We start from the raw sequence: 22,183 nt of genomic DNA on the forward strand, positions 1-22,183 counted from the left end.
ATCTTCTTGGGGGTGCTGTTTCCTATTCGTCTCTAGAGGTTTGTACCACCTTTACTTTCGTTTGTACCTCAAAGGGTTCGTTTGTACCGCGTTTTGAAAAAAATCCCCTAGAGGTAACTTCGTCAATTTTGGGAATTTTTTAAATCTTCTTGGGGGTGCTGTTTCCTATTCGTCTCTAGAGGTTTGTACCACCTTTACTTTCGTTTGTACCTCAAAGGGTTCGTTTGTACCGCCTTTTGAAAAAAATTCCCCTAGAGGTAACTTCGTCAATTTTTGGAATTTTTCAAATCTTGTTGGGGGTGCTGTTTCCTCTTCGTCTCTAGAGGTTTGTACCACCTTTACTTTCGTTTGTACCTCAAAGGGTTCGTTTGTACCGCGTTTTGAAAAAAATCCCCTAGAGGTAACTTCGTCAATTTTGGGAATTTTTTAAATCTTCTTGGGGGTGCTGTTTCCTATTCGTCTCTAGAGGTTTGTACCACCTTTACTTTCGTTTGTACCTCAAAGGGTTCGTTTGTACCGCCTTTTGAAAAAAATTCCCCTAGAGGTAACTTCGTCAATTTTTGGAATTTTTCAAATCTTCTTGGGGGTGCTGTTTCCTCTTCGTCTCTAGAGGTTTGTACCACCTTTACTTTCGTTTGTACCTCAAAGGGTTCGTTTGTACCGCGTTTTGAAAAAAATCCCCTAGAGGTAACTTCGTCAATTTTGGGAATTTTTTAAATCTTCTTGGGGGTGCTGTTTCCTCTTCGTCTCTAGAGGTTTGTACCACCTTTACTTTCGTTTGTACCTCAAAGGGTTCGTTTGTACCGCGTTTTGAAAAAAATCCCCTAGAGGTAACTTCGTCAATTTTGGGAATTTTTTAAATCTTCTTGGGGGTGCTGTTTCCTATTCGTCTCTAGAGGTTTGTACCACCTTTACTTTCGTTTGTACCTCAAAGGGTTCGTTTGTACCGCCTTTTGAAAAAAATTCCCCTAGAGGTAACTTCGTCAATTTTTGGAATTTTTCAAATCTTGTTGGGGGTGCTGTTTCCTCTTCGTCTCTAGAGGTTTGTACCACCTTTACTTTCGTTTGTACCTCAAAGGGTTCGTTTGTACCGCGTTTTGAAAAAAATCCCCTAGAGGTAACTTCGTCAATTTTGGGAATTTTTCAAATCTTCTTGGGGGTGCTGTTTCCTCTTCGTCTCTAGAGGTTTGTACCACCTTTACTTTCGTTTGTACCTCAAAGGGTTCGTTTGTACCGCGTTTTGAAAAAAATTCCCCTAGAGGTAACTTCGTCAATTTTGGGAATTTTTCAAATCTTCTTGGGGGTGCTGTTTCCTATTCGTCTCTAGAGGTTTGTACCACCTTTACTTTCGTTTGTACCTCAAAGGGTTCGTTTGTACCGCGTTTTGAAAAAAATCCCCTAGAGGTAACTTCGTCAATTTTGGGAATTTTTCAAATCTTCTTGGGGGTGCTGTTTCCTCTTCGTCTCTAGAGGTTTGTACCACCTTTACTTTCGTTTGTACCTCAAAGGGTTCGTTTGTACCGCGTTTTGAAAAAAATCCCCTAGAGGTAACTTCGTCAATTTTGGGAATTTTTCAAATCTTCTTGGGGGTGCTGTTTCCTATTCGTCTCTAGAGGTTTGTACCACCTTTACTTTCGTTTGTACCTCAAAGGGTTCGTCTATATCCACTGTTCAAAAAATACCATAGTGTTAACTGCGACATTGTAGATATACAGTATGGGGTTCGTAAATGTGGAAAACATCTTTGTCGTAAGAGTAAAAGTTAATAAACAGTCAAAGGCTATATCCGATCGTTTACAAAGCCGACGAACATCGAGTATCGGTGAGACACATAATAATGCAAGCAAGGGAAAATATCGCAATTTTATTTCTTATTATTTTATTATAGAACTTTTATTTTTATAAATTTTATGGGAATTTTATGGAACTTTCTTGTTTGAAATGGCACCAAACACAATAAATTCTAATCATAATTACTTCTCTAGTAAACTATGAATCGGACTTTTATACTTAAGACTAAATTCGCGTATACGACAGAGTTATGAATTGCTCCTAACGACTCGCTACTCAAGTAATTATGATTGTAATTATATCGTGTGTGGTATTATTTCATGAGAGAAACGAAACAAATGCGATAGTAAAAGTGTCATTTACGAAAAACCGAAGACATAGAATTATAACTTTTTAATTTAGAAGGCTGCACACTTTTTTTGTATCGTTAATCTTTTCTACGTTCAGTACACTATAAAAAATGCAATACCTATTCTATAATTGTGAAATTTCAGACTCGAAATTTTCATACCTATGGAGAAAATAGTGTACTACATACAGTAATTCGTCTCAGAGTGCTGCTCTTGTTTCCCTCTCACAGTACGCAAAACATCTCTTTCTGCGCCTATGCCTTGCGTTATTGCTGCGCCTATGTTAGTCTCGCTCGAGTCAATCAAATGCAACACTGTATTCACCGCTTTGCCTTTGACGCAATCTGATATAGCAATATAATTTTTTCTAATGTATAGAAAAATTATAAATGTTTCTGATATAAATAAATGTTCGTAATATAGAAATAGAATTTTTTAATTTTTACATTTTTGGACTGCTAACTTGTGTAACATTTTTGTGAGGGTTTTTCAATTAAATTGAGACCAAACATGGCATAATTTGGATAATATTTATCATTCATTAAAGAACGGATTGCTCTAACATGTCGATTCAGGATCCGTAAGTGATTTTTGACTTTGCAACGAAGAATACAAATTCCCCACAGACCGGCTTGAAAACAGCGAATGAATTTTCACTTCGCAATGTGTCCCTTTCCCCCCGACGTCTTTCCGAATCAATTCCTGTATTGCTTCTGGAAAGACTGTTAAAACATCGACAAGCATTTAAATGTCTCGCCGGCTTTTTCTGTTAGTTTGGCGAGTCGGTGGCGCGGCGGCTCGCTTTTGTTAACGCCGGCAAAGACAAGCCGCGGCGGGTAATAAAGAGCTGTCGAATTTCGATTTTCATGTCTGCTGTTTACACAGTGTAAGGTTTAGGTTCCGACCTACATTACACTGAGAATTAAATTACTGTATAAAGAAGATTAAAGAGGTGGCTAGCGCGATGGTCATGATCGCTCCGTTCATATAAATCAATAAAATATAGCAATTAAATTAACGCGTAAATTATATTATTAATTTAACAACGAATTAAAAATATTAAAACGTTTCTAATCACATCACGTTTCGTTTATATTTTGTATACTTCTTCATTGACTACATTAACTTAAACAAAAAAAAAAATATACTGATCGAATTGAGTAACCTCCCCCTTTTTCGAAGTCGGTTAAAAAATGAAATAACATCTTTATTGCGATGAGTGGTACCTTTTGTTTATGACGCATCAACGCGCTGCACAGTACTTTGCATATGTGGGCATTGCGGACAAAATTTATAAATTATCTTCTGTATTTTTTTAATTATCAGCGATGGGTATTCGGTGAAGGTTCTGGGTTAAGTGCCATGCGGTCTCTTTATTCTCCCCACTCTGTGACCAGATCCTTCTAGAATATCCTAACCGCTTTTCACGCGCTACGTAGCACCATGACAAGTCATTGATTACGAAGCACAATACTTTCTGTAAACTAAATCATTCAAAACTATAGGAGGTAGTGAAGTGGAGAGCGAGGCAGTGTCTAATTTTTAATAATAAATAATAAAGTTCAATATTTTATTCACAAGCGAAGTGTTGCAAAACAAATGTCATTGAATAGAATGCAAAATATATATTCTCTCGGTACAACGAAAAAGTGGGAAGAAAACGAAGAATGGAAAAGGGGGTGACTTTCTGAAACTGGGAAGTCCTCAATATCTCCGCCAACGGTCATCAGGCCCAAACCGTTACAGGGTTGACCGTTCGGCACTCGGCCTTCTATAAATTACCGTAGCAGTAATAAATCTGAGAATCGCCTCGGCTTTTTTAAATTACATTCGGAATCAGAAAATAACAACTACGTTAACCTTGGGCTCAACGTGCAAACCACCCGAGTAAAAACTATTTAAAAAATGTTCAATATTTCAAACCTTCTTAACTTTACAATAATTATCTTATGGATCTGCACTTTGACGATTTTCAAAAAAAGTGCATCGACCTCTAATCATTATACAGTATTGATTCGTAACAAGCAACAGTTTTGTGATTCGTAACAAGCAAATTTCTATCCCCTCTTGTTTGTTTAAAGTCGGCTGCTGAGTGAGAGATCCGAGAAAGAGTGAGAGGTCCGCGAAACCGAAGAAGTCATAAATTTTCACGGTCAACCGAACAGTTTAGTGGAAAGAGGACAGAATATATATATTGTTTTCTCACTCTGATGCATAGCGATTCTGTCGTCCATTCAACTAATTCTACATTGATTCGTAATAAGCCACTTGCTCGGGTCTGACCATTTGTTTGTTACGAATCCGGTATATTATACATAGACATGTTCCATTCAAAAAATCTTACTTGTATTAAAAAGGGAAAGAATGTTATATTCTGTCCTTGTCTAAAGAATAACATCTCTGCTCGACCGATTACTTTATAGTTTACCGCTACCGTCGCGTCGTCGCGCTTGGGAACACAGGCAAGCCGAATAGTATACGTGATTCGTAACAAGCAACTCGCCAGACCCGAGCGAATTGCTTATTACGAATTAATACTATACACTATTCTCTCCGTAAATGTGAAAAAGATCTCTAACGTAAGAGTAAAAATTTTATCCCCACTACTGGTGGAATCCTCCTCGGAATCAGTCAAGAATAAATCACATTCAGTCGCCGAAACAACGAGAATCAAATATCGGTGACACATACTAATGCAAGAAAAGGAAATGATCGCAATTTTCTTATTTCTTACTAATTTTTCATAAAATTTTTACTGTCGTATTTATCTAGCTTTCCTGATTAACATGACACCAAACATGATATAATTACGTTAACAATTGTATGTGTAACGAGTGAATAAAGTTTTTAACATAAAAACGGAAAGCGAATGGAAAAGAAAGAGAGGCAGACGGTTGAAGCGTCCGGCAAAAATTAAAAGACTCACGCGTGTTCTGACAATTAAATTCAAAACTCAAAATTCTTTATTTTTGGTTTTCCGTCAATGGAACTTTTACTATCGTATTTGCCTCGTATCTTTGATGAAAATGACACCAAGCAGGATGTAATTTGTGTTATATTTACTTGCAATACCATATTGTAGTAAAGTCATCGATGTACGTTCAACAATTGAAATTACAAATAAATATATGATAGTAAAAGTGGTACAAACCTCTGCAAGCGAAGACGAAACAGCACCCCCAACAAGATTTGAAAAATTCCCAAAATTGACGAAGTTACCTCTAGGGGATTTTTTTCAAAACGCGGTACAAACGAACCCTTTGAGGTACAAACGAAAGTAAAGGTGGTACAAACCTCTAGAGACGAATAGGAAACAGCACCCCCAAGAAGATTTAAAAAATTCCCAAAATTGACGAAGTTACCTCTAGGGGATTTTTTTCAAAACGCGGTACAAACGAACCCTTTGAGGTACAAACGAAAGTAAAGGTGGTACAAACCTCTAGAGACGAATAGGAAACAGCACCCCCAAGAAGATTTAAAAAATTCCCAAAATTGACGAAGTTACCTCTAGGGGATTTTTTTCAAAACGCGGTACAAACGAACCCTTTGAGGTACAAACGAAAGTAAAGGTGGTACAAACCTCTAGAGACGAATAGGAAACAGCACCCCCAAGAAGATTTAAAAAATTCCCAAAATTGACGAAGTTACCTCTAGGGGATTTTTTTCAAAACGCGGTACAAACGAACCCTTTGAGGTACAAACGAAAGTAAAGGTGGTACAAACCTCTAGAGACGAATAGGAAACAGCACCCCCAAGAAGATTTAAAAAATTCCCAAAATTGACGAAGTTACCTCTAGGGGATTTTTTTCAAAACGCGGTACAAACGAACCCTTTGACGTACAAACGAAAGTAAAGGTGGTACAAACCTCTAGAGACGAAGAGGAAACAGCACCCCCAAGAAGATTTGAAAAATTCCAAAAATTGACGAAGTTACCTCTAGGGGAATTTTTTTCAAAAGGCGGTACAAACGAACCCTTTGAGGTACAAACGAAAGTAAAGGTGGTACAAACCTCTAGAGACGAATAGGAAACAGCACCCCCAAGAAGATTTAAAAAATTCCCAAAATTGACGAAGTTACCTCTAGGGGATTTTTTTCAAAACGCGGTACAAACGAACCCTTTGAGGTACAAACGAAAGTAAAGGTGGTACAAACCTCTAGAGACGAAGAGGAAACAGCACCCCCAAGAAGATTTGAAAAATTCCCAAAATTGACGAAGTTACCTCTAGGGGATTTTTTTCAAAACGCGGTACAAACGAACCCTTTGAGGTACAAACGAAAGTAAAGGTGGTACAAACCTCTAGAGACGAAGAGGAAACAGCACCCCCAAGAAGATTTGAAAAATTCCCAAAATTGACGAAGTTACCTCTAGGGGATTTTTTTCAAAACGCGGTACAAACGAACCCTTTGAGGTACAAACGAAAGTAAAGGTGGTACAAACCTCTAGAGACGAAGAGGAAACAGCACCCCCAAGAAGATTTGAAAAATTCCCAAAATTGACGAAGTTACCTCTAGGGGATTTTTTTCAAAACGCGGTACAAACGAACCCTTTGAGGTACAAACGAAAGTAAAGGTGGTACAAACCTCTAGAGACGAAGAGGAAACAGCACCCCCAAGAAGATTTGAAAAATTCCCAAAATTGACGAAGTTACCTCTAGGGGATTTTTTTCAAAACGCGGTACAAACGAACCCTTTGAGGTACAAACGAAAGTAAAGGTGGTACAAACCTCTAGAGACGAAGAGGAAACAGCACCCCCAAGAAGATTTGAAAAATTCCCAAAATTGACGAAGTTACCTCTAGGGGATTTTTTTCAAAACGCGGTACAAACGAACCCTTTGAGGTACAAACGAAAGTAAAGGTGGTACAAACCTCTAGAGACGAATAGGAAACAGCACCCCCAAGAAGATTTGAAAAATTCCCAAAATTGACGAAGTTACCTCTAGGGGATTTTTTTCAAAACGCGGTACAAACGAACCCTTTGAGGTACAAACGAAAGTAAAGGTGGTACAAACCTCTAGAGACGAAGAGGAAACAGCACCCCCAAGAAGATTTGAAAAATTCCCAAAATTGACGAAGTTACCTCTAGGGGATTTTTTTCAAAACGCGGTACAAACGAACCCTTTGAGGTACAAACGAAAGTAAAGGTGGTACAAACCTCTAGAGACGAAGAGGAAACAGCACCCCCAAGAAGATTTGAAAAATTCCCAAAATTGACGAAGTTACCTCTAGGGGATTTTTTTCAAAACGCGGTACAAACGAACCCTTTGAGGTACAAACGAAAGTAAAGGTGGTACAAACCTCTAGAGACGAAGAGGAAACAGCACCCCCAAGAAGATTTGAAAAATTCCCAAAATTGACGAAGTTACCTCTAGGGGATTTTTTTCAAAACGCGGTACAAACGAACCCTTTGAGGTACAAACGAAAGTAAAGGTGGTACAAACCTCTAGAGACGAAGAGGAAACAGCACCCCCAAGAAGATTTAAAAATTCCCAAAATTGACGAAGTTACCTCTAGGGGATTTTTTTCAAAACGCGGTACAAACGAACCCTTTGAGGTACAAACGAAAGTAAAGGTGGTACAAACCTCTAGAGACGAAGAGGAAACAGCACCCCCAAGAAGATTTGAAAAATTCCCAAAATTGACGAAGTTACCTCTAGGGGATTTTTTTCAAAACGCGGTACAAACGAACCCTTTGAGGTACAAACGAAAGTAAAGGTGGTACAAACCTCTAGAGACGAAGAGGAAACAGCACCCCCAAGAAGATTTGAAAAATTCCCAAAATTGACGAAGTTACCTCTAGGGGATTTTTTTCAAAACGCGGTACAAACGAACCCTTTGAGGTACAAACGAAAGTAAAGGTGGTACAAACCTCTAGAGACGAAGAGGAAACAGCACCCCCAAGAAGATTTGAAAAATTCCCAAAATTGACGAAGTTACCTCTAGGGGATTTTTTTCAAAACGCGGTACAAACGAACCCTTTGAGGTACAAACGAAAGTAAAGGTGGTACAAACCTCTAGAGACGAATAGGAAACAGCACCCCCAAGAAGATTTGAAAAATTCCCAAAATTGACGAAGTTACCTCTAGGGGATTTTTTTCAAAACGCGGTACAAACGAACCCTTTGAGGTACAAACGAAAGTAAAGGTGGTACAAACCTCTAGAGACGAAGAGGAAACAGCACCCCCAAGAAGATTTGAAAAATTCCCAAAATTGACGAAGTTACCTCTAGGGGATTTTTTTCAAAACGCGGTACAAACGAACCCTTTGAGGTACAAACGAAAGTAAAGGTGGTACAAACCTCTAGAGACGAAGAGGAAACAGCACCCCCAAGAAGATTTGAAAAATTCCCAAAATTGACGAAGTTACCTCTAGGGGATTTTTTTCAAAACGCGGTACAAACGAACCCTTTGAGGTACAAACGAAAGTAAAGGTGGTACAAACCTCTAGAGACGAAGAGGAAACAGCACCCCCAAGAAGATTTGAAAAATTCCCAAAATTGACGAAGTTACCTCTAGGGGATTTTTTTCAAAACGCGGTACAAACGAACCCTTTGAGGTACAAACGAAAGTAAAGGTGGTACAAACCTCTAGAGACGAATAGGAAACAGCACCCCCAAGAAGATTTGAAAAATTCCCAAAATTGACGAAGTTACCTCTAGGGGATTTTTTTCAAAACGCGGTACAAACGAACCCTTTGAGGTACAAACGAAAGTAAAGGTGGTACAAACCTCTAGAGACGAAGAGGAAACAGCACCCCCAAGAAGATTTGAAAAATTCCCAAAATTGACGAAGTTACCTCTAGGGGATTTTTTTCAAAACGCGGTACAAACGAACCCTTTGAGGTACAAACGAAAGTAAAGGTGGTACAAACCTCTAGAGACGAATAGGAAACAGCACCCCCAAGAAGATTTGAAAAATTCCCAAAATTGACGAAGTTACCTCTAGGGGATTTTTTTCAAAACGCGGTACAAACGAACCCTTTGAGGTACAAACGAAAGTAAAGGTGGTACAAACCTCTAGAGACGAAGAGGAAACAGCACCCCCAAGAAGATTTGAAAAATTCCCAAAATTGACGAAGTTACCTCTAGGGGATTTTTTTCAAAACGCGGTACAAACGAACCCTTTGAGGTACAAACGAATGTGAGGGTGGTACAAACGGGTACAAACGACTAGGAATCAGCACCCGCAAGAAGATTTGGAATATCTCAAGAAATGGCGAAGTTACCCCTTGGGGGTACTTCCGAAAGGCGGTACAAACGCACCCCTTGGGGTACAAACAAATGTGAGGGTGGTACAAACGGGTACAAACGACTAGGAATCAGCACCCGCAAGAAGATTTGGAATATCTCAAAAAATGGCGAAGTTACCCCTTGGACGTACTTTCAAAACGCGGTATAAACGCACCCCTTGGGGTACAAACGAAAGTGAGGGTGGTACAAACCTCTACGGACGTCCCTTTTTATGATGGCTTTGAAAGAATTAAAAAATGTTAAAGTGGGGTGCTGGGGTATTTTTCACCCCCTAGTAACTTTTCACCCCTTGGGGTACAAACGAAAACAAAGGTGGTACAAACGGGTACAAACGATGCTAAATACGATGCAATTGAAAGAAATAAAATTTTTGAAAGTCGGGTGCCAGGTTCAGGTAGGTCGATTTTTAAGATCCTGTCTTTTACGTCATCGAACGGTAACGGACTGTTCTTTTAATCACCTGCGGTTCGGGCTTTCGAATGAAAAAGACTGTTTCTTTGACAAGAGTAATTTTGAGGAGGGTAACTTTGAGGAGGGTAACTTTGAGGAGAGTAAGTTTAAGGAGGGTAAGTTTGAGGAGAGTAAGTTTGAGGAGAGTAAGTTTGAGGAGAGTAAGTTTGAGAAGAGTAAGTTTGAGAGTAACTTTAAGGGGAGTTATTTGAGGAGAGTAACTGTAATTTTGAGGAGAATAGCTTTGAGGAAAATAATTTTGAGGAGAGCAACATTGAGGAAAGCAACTTTAAGGGGAGTAATTTTGAAGAGAGTAAATGTAACTTTGAGGAGGGTAACTTTGAGGAGGGTAACTTTGAGGAGAATAACTTTGAGGAGAGCAACATTGAGGAAAGCAACTTTAAGGGGAGTAATTTTGAGGAGAGTAACTTTAACTTTGAGGAGGGCAACTTTGAGGAGAATAGCTTTGAGGAGAATAACTTTGAGGAGAGCAACCTTGAGGAGAGCAAAGGGAGTAATTTTGGGGAGAGCAACTTTAAGGGGAGTAATTTTGGGGAGAGCAACTTTAACTTTAAAAAGGGTAACTTTGAGGAGAGCAACTTTGACGAAGGCAACTTTGAGGAGAGTAATTTTCAAAGGGGTTTGTCGATAAGTTTGTGGAATTTTTTTAGAAAAAAGTGTGCACTATGTTTATAATTACAAGACTATTATTTTGTATTATTTAGTGATTGCCTTTTAATTTTTTCTCTTTGAATAATCTTCAATATTTTAACACTGACAGTACCAAAGAGGTCAAATGACTTTTACAAGTCCTTAATTTTAAGTTACAAAATTTATTGAAGCAACTTAAAATGTTTGTGGATCTTCATGAAGATGTAGAATGTGTATATTGTACATTTATGTTGTGTCATTTGTTTATTTATTTTTCGACTTCATTTTTAATTTCATGGTAAATGTGCATTACTGGTGTTGATTTTTTATTTTTTCTCTTTGAGTGATTTTCAATATTTTAACACTGAAAGTATCAAAGAAGTCAAATGACTTTTACAAGGTTTTTTTAAATTACAAAATATGTTAAGACGATTTAAAATGTTTGTGGATCTTCATGAAGATAAAGAATGTGTATGTTCATTTATGTTTTATCATTTGTTTATTCATTTTTCGACTTCATTTTTAATTTCAAAGTAGATGTACATTATCGATGTTGATTTTCAACCCTTGAAAAGGGTGGATGATTTCGATAATTATTAAAAATGTTCATGACTTATATTGTCAATTTGAATTGGTACTTTTATATTCTTGTAAAAGGCTGGATATTGCCAGCCATTTAATATGAACGTAAATTAAAAGCGAAAAAAAAGAAGCGTTATCGAAATATCAATTTCGAAGTGGCAAATGAAAGTTTCGATGAATTCGTCGTTTTCTCTCGTCGAGACATTCCACCGGTGTCGTTCACCTTTGAAAAAAGAATATTTAGCCGAATCGACTCTAATCGAGATGTATCGACGAAACTCTCGAGACCATCTTGAATCGTATTCGAATGGAACACCACGGTCGAAATGTCGCGATAATTAACTTTCCTTCTTAACCACCCTATTCCCTTGGTCGTTTCCGTCGTGGCGAGAGGAAAAATAAGGATATTATCGTTCGATCGATGCCGAAACAAGTAGCTGTTCAATACATATTGCACGATAACAATCGGATTCGAAGGCAACAACCATTCGAATTCACTGCACGAGGAAAATATACAGAGTGAATGAATTTGGTAACTGGGTCAAACGATAACGTTTCCATCAACGATACTATGATTCAAGAAATTTATTACTGGAGGTGCATTGATTAATGACTCAACTTTTTTTTAGGTATAGACGTACACCTTTTTTATATTTTAATCGGGCGTTTATATTGTGCGTTGTACATTATAATTTACTTTTTACTTGTTCGATTAGAATATACAGGTGTGTAGATGTTGTGCAGTTAAATTATAGTCTAGAATTATATGTTTGTGAACTGTACATGCTAAATTGTAATTTAGATATAAAATATATGTCTTGAATTATATTTTAGGATGTGGAAGTCCAGGATTTAGAAGTCACATTAAAATATACAAAAGGTGTAGACATTTAGTTAAATTATAATTATAAATTGTCATAATTTAACTGAATTACAATTTAAACATAAATAGTATATCCTAAATTATAATTTATAATATACAATTTAGAAGTTTTACTAAAATATACAGCAGGTGTATAGATATTTTGTTACATTAAAATTTGACCAAAATATACTTGTAAATTATAATTATAAATTACTACAATTTAACTGAATTACAATTCAGACATAAATAGTATATTCTAAAATAAAATTCAGACATAAACTACATATCCTAAATTATAATTTAAAATATACAATTTAGAGGTCCTACTAAAATATACAAAAGGTATATACATATTTTGTTACATTAAAATTTGACCAAAATATATTTGTAAATTATAATTATAAATTACTTCAATTTAACTGAATTATAAGTCAGACATAAATAGTATATTCTAAAATAAAATTCAGACATAAACTACATATCCCAAATCATAATTTATAACATACAATTTATTATCTTATTAGAGTATACAAAAGATGTATACACATTTACTTAAATTGCAATTGTAAATTATAATTATAAATTATTATAATTCAGACATAAATAGTATATTCTAAAATAAAATTCAGACATAAACTACATATCCCAAATCATAATTTATAACATATAATTTATTATCCCATCAAAATATACAAAAAGTGTATAAACATTTAGTTAAATTGCAATTGTAAATTAAAAATATAAATTATTATAATTCAAACATAAATAGTATATTCTAAAATAAAATTCAGACATAACCTACATATCCTAAATCATAATTTATAACATACAATTTATTGTCCCATTAGAACATCCAAAAAGAGTATAAACATTTACTTAAATTGCAATTGTAAATTAAAAATATAAATTATTATAATTCAGACGTAAATAGTACATCTTTAATTACAATTCAGACATAACCTACATATCCCAAACCATAATTCATAATACACAATGTAAAAGTCAGATTAAAAATACCTAGAAGGTAAAATACTAAAGAATTCACACGTAGCTCAGAATTTAGTACGATACCGTGCGATAATGTAACGAGGGTGTACTTGTAATACAATTTCTATCAGTGGTGCCCTTAAGTTTATCTCGCTGCCCAGCATGGTGACCTGAATCACCAGCATGCGATGGAATAGGGTTGCATGTAACTGATGTAGGCAATAAAAGAACCTTATCCGTAAGAAACAGTATTACCGCTGACCTACAGAGTTACCGGGTGTCAATACGAAAGGCAATAAAGTAAACAGACAACTGTTGAAAAGTAGAAGCCATATGTTGAAGTAGAATCTTATTCAAGTTTAACAATGGACTTAGTCTTTTATGGACTTGTACCATAATCCTCGAGTAGAGCTCAAGAGTAGAGTTAGGTTCAAGAGTAAAGTCAAACTTAAAAGTAGAGTTATGGAGTTATGCTTATTTGCCAAGGATTATATTTTGACCCAGTCGTATTTTTGGAATATTTTTAAAAATTGAAGAGAATTCGCCTCACTACGAGATATTAGATTGGCAGCAGAGTATAGGGATTTTTAGTTTCTTAAGTCTTTGCCTATTCTATTGTTCCATTCACTTCGTGACCCTTATTGAAGATTTGTACCAAACATACTTCTTTTCTTTATATTATTCACCTACTTTGTGTTCATCATGTTTCTGTATTATCTCCTTTCATTATTATATCTAACTATGGTTATTCATTTTTATTCCATTTATATTAAACTTGTACAATCATCGAACATAAAATCGAATAAAGAACTGACGTTCGAGTTCAGTTTCACAACTCGTGTTATTTGCTGAGACGTTTTAATTTTTGTCAACTATCGACAAAAATTTGTCAGAAAAAATTCGAGTTATTCTTCGAAACAATTGCGAGCGTAACTACGCAACAGTAATTAAATATCGTACTTGAAAATAGATAAAAGTTAAAAGCTTCGATAACATTTGTTAGCGCTAAAAGGACCAATACTGAAAATAGCTGTTATTGAATATAGTCTCGTTCGAAAGTGATACACCGTGTTCTAATCTTCTCTACATGGTTCCGAAACGTCCAGATTTGAATTCGTAAATAACGCGATCGACAGACGTCATTCGAGGAACGAAATTGGAAAGAGCGCTCTTCCGGCCACGCTCCGAGCGCCATTGTAGCCGCCAATCGAAACAATACCTTGATTTTCAACGGAGTACAATTTACGCGCGATATTTACACTGAAATTAGACTGCATACCGTATAAATAGGAACTATTCTGTCTTCGGAACTGAAACTGTGTTATATCGAGTGAACTGTTGTGGACAATTTTGAAAACATATTTAATTTAAACAATTTACCGATATTTATAATGCAATGACACGATATTAATTGGATGGATATTCATGGTGAGGTTATTCATGGTAAGTGGAAATTATTAAAAAGAATACAAAGCGATAAAATGCTAGTTAACTTCGTAGCAAATATTTGTGGAATAAGTTACATTATCGTAATGGCGCGAATATAGGATGTGACGTAAGAAAGCGTTTAACCTTTATACAACAAATGCAATGACGCAAAAAAGTGCTTAAATTTGTAATGGACTTATATATAATTTTTCCTAGCATCTGGTACTAGAAAAATACAATTTAATAAATTATAATTATGAAGAATTAAAAGTATTTGCAAATGACGTCATAACATAACCTAATTCCATTTTAATCGCAATTGTGTAGTAGGAAATATTTCCAATATAACGAATATTCAAAGAACACAATTAGTAATTGAATACCTACAGAATATGATATATATAAATATATTTAGAATTTACGATATGACGTGCATCGTACATCGCGAGATATATCGCCGCGTCATATATCATCGAGCAATAAATCGCTACGAATCGTAAATGTATACAGGGAATTATATTGCGGATCATATATCGCCGCGCAATGCACGTTATATATAGTACCGTAAGTAACGATACAGTGCTCTACATCCAGCTCACGCGATATCGCGTGATCGAACAGGGATCGATCTCGAGCACCGTAATTAGGTAAATCACTCGCGAAAAATACTAGTATACTACAGCAGTAAAGGTAATATTTGTACCAAGGTAAGAAAATGTACACAATTTCGAGTATTACCGTGATCGATTTATGTACGCGTCAATCTAAAACTATTCCGGTCGACGAGTATACACCTTGCTTGATTTTAATTCCGTACACCGCGAGGGATTTCTAAAACTAAACTCCACAGTTAAGGGGTTAATAGGTTAAAAGATGGGAGAAATCGTCGAACCGCCGTTCGCAACGAGTGCCAATTGTGACAGGAAATGAACATAATGTTTCCGTATTATCATTTTCAAACCCGACACGTTTGTCGTCCGCGTGCGAAAGAATGATTAATTTCTCATAAGCGTGCGCGCGCCAAGCGGATGTTAACGGCATTCGTGCTAGCGAATCGTTAGAAACACACGTACAATTTCAAGCGGAGAAAAGAGTGCTCGCAGATAACGTTAACGAAATCGTTTCGCGATACCGTTACTCGCGATGCGTCGTTACGAGACATCGGAAAATCACGCGTGCTGTCAATAAGTTTCCGCGGAACATAAACATAGTCGATGAATCATGAAATTCGACGTTTCGTTCTTAATTTACTTCCGCTCTTGTTTTTACCCGCGATCACGTGTTACGTGCTCGCTACGCGATCGACGAAACGTCAAAGAAGCGTCGCGGCATGCATTTTAAAAAACCGTTGTCTCTTTATCGGCCGTAATCTATAGATAAAAAATGGTAGAGCGAATGTTACGTGTTCCGTAAACACGTACCAGAGATTACCATCTTCGAAACAGTGGATTACGTTTGACAACAGTCGCGTCACTAACCTATGGTAAAAACGCGATCGACACTAGTCGCGTCGTTATGGTTGTAGGTTAGGTTAAACAAAGTCCCGGTGTAAACGATAGATTTCTATTCTCGAGGAGTTTCACCGGGAAATTCCTCGCGATCACGGTTTACCGATGCTCTCCTCGTCGATCAATAAAAGAAACGAGATTTCGACGAGAGAGTCACGTTGTTCGCGTCTCATTTCGTTTTCACGAAGCTCGAAATCGATCACGGGCCGTGTCCTAACCTCAAAAGGCGCGCCGGCACGCCTCGAACGTACGGAGGCACAAATTTGACTCTGTAAGGGAAGCGAATTCGACTGTACGTCAAAGGACAACACCCACCTGGTTTTCCTCGTTGTTCCCGTTCTTATCTTCTCGTCTTATCAGCGTATTCGCTCACGAACACCGTACAGTTGCCGGCTTCTCACTTGACTTTTCAAATTTTCACACCGGTCCCGTTTTCCTCTCGCCCGACCGACCGACGGTACATGTAAAGAAACGAGCACGTTGCCCGCCTGCGATTAACGGGACTTCGTTTACGTTATTTTCCCTCGATGTGTCGCGAAATGGTCGGAATACGCTGTTCGGCTCACTGTTTGCTATTAGAGGCAAGCAAACGCGAATTAGGATAGATATGCCTTCGTTCATCGACGCGTCTTCCTCCTCTCCGTCGCGAGCGCGTATCCCTGATGGAAGGAGGCGAAGGAAAAAAGGGGAAAAAAACACAGAATGGATAAAAAAAAGAGAGAAAGAGGGAAATGAGGGAGCGAAAGAGCGAAAAGGAAAAAAAGAGGAAGGAGAAACAACGTTGAAACCTCGACGACAGTTTCCCGTGCACGCGGTCGCACTCGACTGACGGTGACGGTATCCCGAATCCCGGTTACTTTTTCGTAGCTCTTTAACCGCCGGCCGTTTTCCGTTTACGCTACCTGCCCACCTTTGCCTGCCCTGTCTGCCCACCTCGTTGTTTCTTGCCGTCGCCCTACTCCTCGTGTACGCGGTGCTTCATTCTACCGCTACTTCTCTCCCTCCTTTTTCTTTTCTCTCTCTTCCTTCCGTTCTTTCCTTTTTCTCTTTTTCTTTTTCCTTTTTCTCCTTCCTTCGATAATCCTCTCCCACTTTCAACAAATTGTTCGTAACCTGTCACTATTTCGCATCGCTCGCGGTCACGGATCTCCCACCTGGCTCTCGTTTCCTAGCGGATCCTCCAGCGACTCTGAACTCCTTTTCGTACTCGTGTCAACGCGTCGTCGAACCGAACGGGGAATTAAACCAGTCTTTTTTTCGTCTTAAAAGGGGAAAAGGAAAAAACGATCGCGGCAAAGACGAGGATGACGACGAGAACGACGCGATGAAGACGACAGAAAACGAGGGCCGCCCGTGCCGACCACGGAAACCACTGCCGCTAACTTGCCATCTCGCGGACGTTACTGTAAACCGTAAACGTTCTCTCGACGGTTCTCATATCGAGGATCCCATGCATTTCCTCCCTTCTCGATACAAACGTTTCTCATTCGCTATTGATTCGTTTCGACAACAGATTATTATGAAATTCGATGATTGCGAGGCGGCTTTGCATACTTACCGCAGACTGCTCCACTCGCTCATTTTTACTGCGTACATTTTACAATTTGTACCTTTGAACGGTTTTAAATTCGACTTTCGGCGATTAATAAGGGGAAATTGTTAATCGTCTCTTTCGTAATCTGCATACAAACTGGATTCCTTTGTCGTTTCAAAATCAGTGTTTTTATAATTATATTACACAATCGTTTTTTTTTTCAAATATTTTTGAAAATATAGGGATTCGAGGAATTCGTTTGCGTAGTCAGAGATCCGAGAAATACTTGCAAAAAATTAAATTATGTTCCATCGATAAATAGTTCGTTATAAAATGATACGATCAACTTTATAATCTGCTCATTTTCCTTGTCTTGTAGAAGCACTCGATATTGTCGATATGGTGGTAAATGTTGAAGTAGGTTGAAAATGTAGTTAAACTCGCCCTAAATTGATTTTCTTACGAGTTCCAGTGAAAGCACTGCCTATGTTAACCCTCGAATAACGTGTGGTTATAAACACCCGCGTAAGCGAAAATTCTAAGATATATCTGATACTACAGTATTTTTACGATGAGATAAATTGCGAGGAAATTGTTTTCGAGAAAATTGTGAGAAAGAGTACATATGCATTAATATACATATAGTGTTCATATAATTATATACATTATATACATATAATTATAGCTACATTATTATACATTATAGCAATAATTACTTATGCACATATACTTTTATGTATATACTTATCCATTAAGAGGAAGTTTATTACTTTAACAGGAAATGCAACATTTACATTAACAACTGAATATATTTTTTCGAACAAAAGGGATCGGCAATATGTAGATTCGTGTCACGACTTTAACCTAATGCATAAAGTTAAACAATTCGCGGCAACGGTTGATGACAAGAATTGTCATGTTCGCATTCATGCATCGCAAACGAAGTTCGACTTAAGTTTTTAAATTATTTCATTTATGTTAAATGCTATACGCATACGCATAAGGAAGGACGGCGTTCTGTTTTGAACTTAGTCATTTGAAATGGAAGTGGCCATTATTGGTGTCACTAAAATTAATTTTTGCTAAATATTTTAATTATTGTATTATCATATATTTATTTTCATGGTGTCAAACTTTTTAATTTTTTAGTTGACAAACCTTTAATTCTGTAATTTTCAAATTGACAAATCTACAATTCCCAAATTTTCAAAGCTGCAATTCCAAAATTTCCAAATTCCAAAATAGGCAATTCCGCAATTTCCAAATCCCAAAATTGACAATTCCAAAATTTCCAAATCCCCAAGTCCGCAATTCCAAAATTTCCAAATTCCAAAATCTGCAATTCCAAAATTACCAAATCCCCAAGTCTGCAATTCCAAAATTTCCAAATTCCAAAATAGGAAATTCCGCAATTTCCAAATCCCAAACTTGGCTATTCCAAAATTTCCAAATCCAAAAATAGGCAATTCCACAATTTCCCAATTCCAAAATCCGCAATTCCAAAATTTCGAAATCCCCAAGTCCGCAATTCCAATATTTCCAAATTCCAAAAATACCAAATCCCCAAGTCTGCAATTCCAATATTTCCAAATTCCAAAATAGGCAATTCCGCAATTTCCAAATCCCAAAATTGGCAATTCCAAAATTTCAAAATCCAAAAATAGGCAATTCCACAATTTCCCAATTCCAAAATCCGCAATTCCAAAATTTCGAAATCCCAAAGTCCGCAATTCCAATATTTCCAAATTCCAAAATTACCAAATCCCCAAGTCTGCAATTCCAATATTTCCAAATTCCAAAACCCGCAATTCCAAAATTACCAAATCCCCAAGTCTGCAATTCCAAAATTTCCAAATCCAAAAATAGGCAATTCCACAATTTCCAAATCCAAAATCTGCAATTCTAAAATTACCAAATTCCCGAATCTGCAATTCCATAATTTCCAATTTCAAAACCCCCCAATTCCAGAATTTCCAAATCCCCAAATTCACAATTCCAAAATTTCCAAATTTCCGAACTCGCAATTCCCTTATTTTCAAATTCCAAAATTCGCAATTCCAAATTTTGCAAATCCCCAAATCTGTAATTCCAAAATTTCCAAATCCCAAAATCTGCAATTCCAAAATTTGCAAATCCCCAAGTCTGTAATTCCAAAATTCCCAAATATTCAAAACCACAATTTCCAAATTTCCATAATCTCATATTTCTGCAATTCCCATCCCCGAATTCCTAATCTTATTCTATTATTGTACCTTGCTGTTCCACTATAATCATTTTGTTTCCATATTTCTCCTCGCTATACTATTTAAACACGCTTTTGGACTTGTTACACTAATCGATCAAGTCACTTTGCAAAGCAACGTTTATCGCGTCGTAATACGATCAGTCGATATGAAATACTCGATTGCAAGAGCGGGAAAGTGGCCAATTGTAGGTTGCCAGCCATATTTATTCGCGCAGATTAACCTACTTCGTGCCCATTTAAAATGGTGGTAACCCTTTGTTGTAAAATAATATTGCATCATCTGTTTTAAATGGAACCGAATTACGTTCCTTAAAATCCTTCTTTCGTTCTCTTCTTCTTTGAATCACACTTCTACGGAACATGACGCTTCTGTTTTACATCTTGCAAATCGCGAATTAAATTATTTGCTAGCTGTTTCTACTGTATATTTGCACATCGCAAACTTTGATACCTTGATATCTCTTCGCACATTTTATATTTCCCGGTGGCACTAATGCATTGTATACATCATCTTTTTACGCAGTTGAATCGAGGACTTCGGTCGTCGTTTTCAAGTTCCTTGAGCCTGGATTACCTCATTTTTAGCCTGCATTTTACGCCAGACTTTTACAACGAATAAGCCTGCGGACATGTTTGATGAGGTCAAACGGCACTCCTACTTTTTCGGCCATAACTTTTGCAATACCAAAAATTGTTTAAATTTTGTTGCCGAAAGTTCATTATTTTTTCACTAAAAAGTTTCCATGTATCTTTTTTTAGTTTCGTCAAGTAGGTCAGCTTTTACACCCTTAATATCAAAATGGTTACACGTCGATATCTCGTAATTTCACGTTCTTTATAATCGCGCCTCAAACACGGTTAAAATTGCTTCGCGTAAACAAACTGTTCAGAATTTATTCAAATCGAGAAGCTCGTGTATTATGTTCGCAAAGTTCTATAAAATAATTTTTCCGCGAGAAGGTGTGTTTATCGCGTCGAAGATTTTACGCGCGGTTGAGATTTTAAAGACGCGTTAAAGGACAGTGGCGGGAAGGAGTAAGCAATTGGACCGGAATGGGAGCGATTCCCGCTAGCAAAGAAAAGAGCAGAAAGTGTAATGCCATGTAACAGCCTTGTGAGAGGTTATGCAAGTCACGAGTAGCCCAGTCTCGACGATCGGCGAAAGTGATTCTTGCCTGCTTTGCACGGTCAGCAAAGATACTTGCAAATCATTCCGTCTCTCGAAACACTGCTTTCCACGACATTTGCGTCTCAAACTTTTACGGGTTCTTTGTGTTTTTCTGTACACTTCTTTCAACCACACCATTAATTAAGGTGAATGTCCGTCATGAAATTTGTTATTAATAATTATTTGATAAAATACTCTTTGATTGGCGATACATGTGGTGGTACAAGAATAACGACGTAAACTGACACTTTACGTAATCTGTTAAAATGACCCATTTTTTTTTTAAATTGCAAAAGTATCGAGAAATTTTTAGATGGTTGTAATTTATTCTTTTTTTATTTTGGCTTCAATTTAAAAATAAGTTATCGATTGAATTTGTTAATAAATTAGTTTGTAAGTTTATGCAGGTGGTCAGTATTAGGTGGAAGGTATTAGGCTACAACTAGAATCAATCTGATGTTAATAAATAAATTCATAAGTTCATGCATGTGTCCATGTACTGCTGAAAGGTATTAAACTACCTGTTAAAATAAATTTGTTAATAAATAAACTTGTAAGTTTATGCATATGTCTATAGTACTGCTGAAAGGTATTAAGCTACCTGTTAGAATAAATCTATTAATAAATAAATTTGTAAGTTCATGCAAGTGTCCATAGTACTGTTGAAAGGTATTAAGCTACCTGTTAAAATAAATATGTTAATAAATAAACTCATAAGCTTATGCATATGTCCATAGTACTGCTGAAAGGTATTAGGGTATCTGTTAAAATAAATCTGTTAATAAATAAACTTGTAAGTTTATGCATATGTCTATAGTACTGCTGAAAGATATTAAGCTACCTGTTAGAATAAATCTATTAATAAATAAATTCATAAGTTCATGCATGTGTCCACGCACTGCTGAAAGGTATTAGCCTACTGTTAAAATAAATATGTTAATAAATAAACTCATAAGCTTATGCATATGTCCATAGTACTGCTGAAAGGTATTAGGGTATCTGTTAAAATAAATCTGTTAATAAATAAATTTGTAAGTTCATGCATATGTCCATAGTACTGCTGAAAGGTATTAGGCTACCTGTTAAAATAAATCTATTAATAAATAAATTCATAAGTTCATGCATGTGTCCATGTACTGCTGAAAGGTATTAGCCTACTGTTAAAATAAATCTGTTAATAAATAAATTCATAAGTTCATGCATATGTCCAGGTACCACTGAAAGCTATTAGACTCCAGTTAGGACAAATCTTGTCATTTTATGCATGTGTCCAGGTACTGCTGAAAAGTATTAGACAACTATTAAAATAAATTTGTAAGTTCATGCAATAGTGTTGCTAAAGGCTTCTGTTAGAACAGGTAACTTTTTCATTAAAA

At 36.7% G+C, this 22,183-nt stretch overlaps 1 protein-coding gene across 2 annotated transcripts in view; it reads right to left on the reverse strand.

Annotated features, from left to right (window-relative positions):
• The window catches only part of LOC100879514 (very long chain fatty acid elongase 7), a 67,869-nt gene extending 50,632 nt beyond the window's left edge, over window positions 1-17,237 (reverse strand). The window contains exons 1-2 of one of the 2 annotated variants that reach the window (XM_012298953.2): window positions 17,015-17,237; window positions 16,176-16,432 (exon numbers count right to left, since the gene is read on the reverse strand). The gene's annotated coding sequence lies outside the window, so the exon portion shown is untranslated. Of the gene's footprint in view, window positions 1-16,175 lie in introns of both variants that reach the window. The other variant, XM_012298949.2, reaches the window with a different exon arrangement.
• Window positions 17,238-22,183: the final 4,946 nt, after the last annotated feature.

The sequence above is a fragment of the Megachile rotundata genome, chromosome 1, assembly GCF_050947335.1.
Source record: "Megachile rotundata isolate GNS110a chromosome 1, iyMegRotu1, whole genome shotgun sequence".
In the NCBI taxonomy this organism is placed as follows: Eukaryota; Metazoa; Arthropoda; class Insecta; order Hymenoptera; family Megachilidae; genus Megachile; species Megachile rotundata.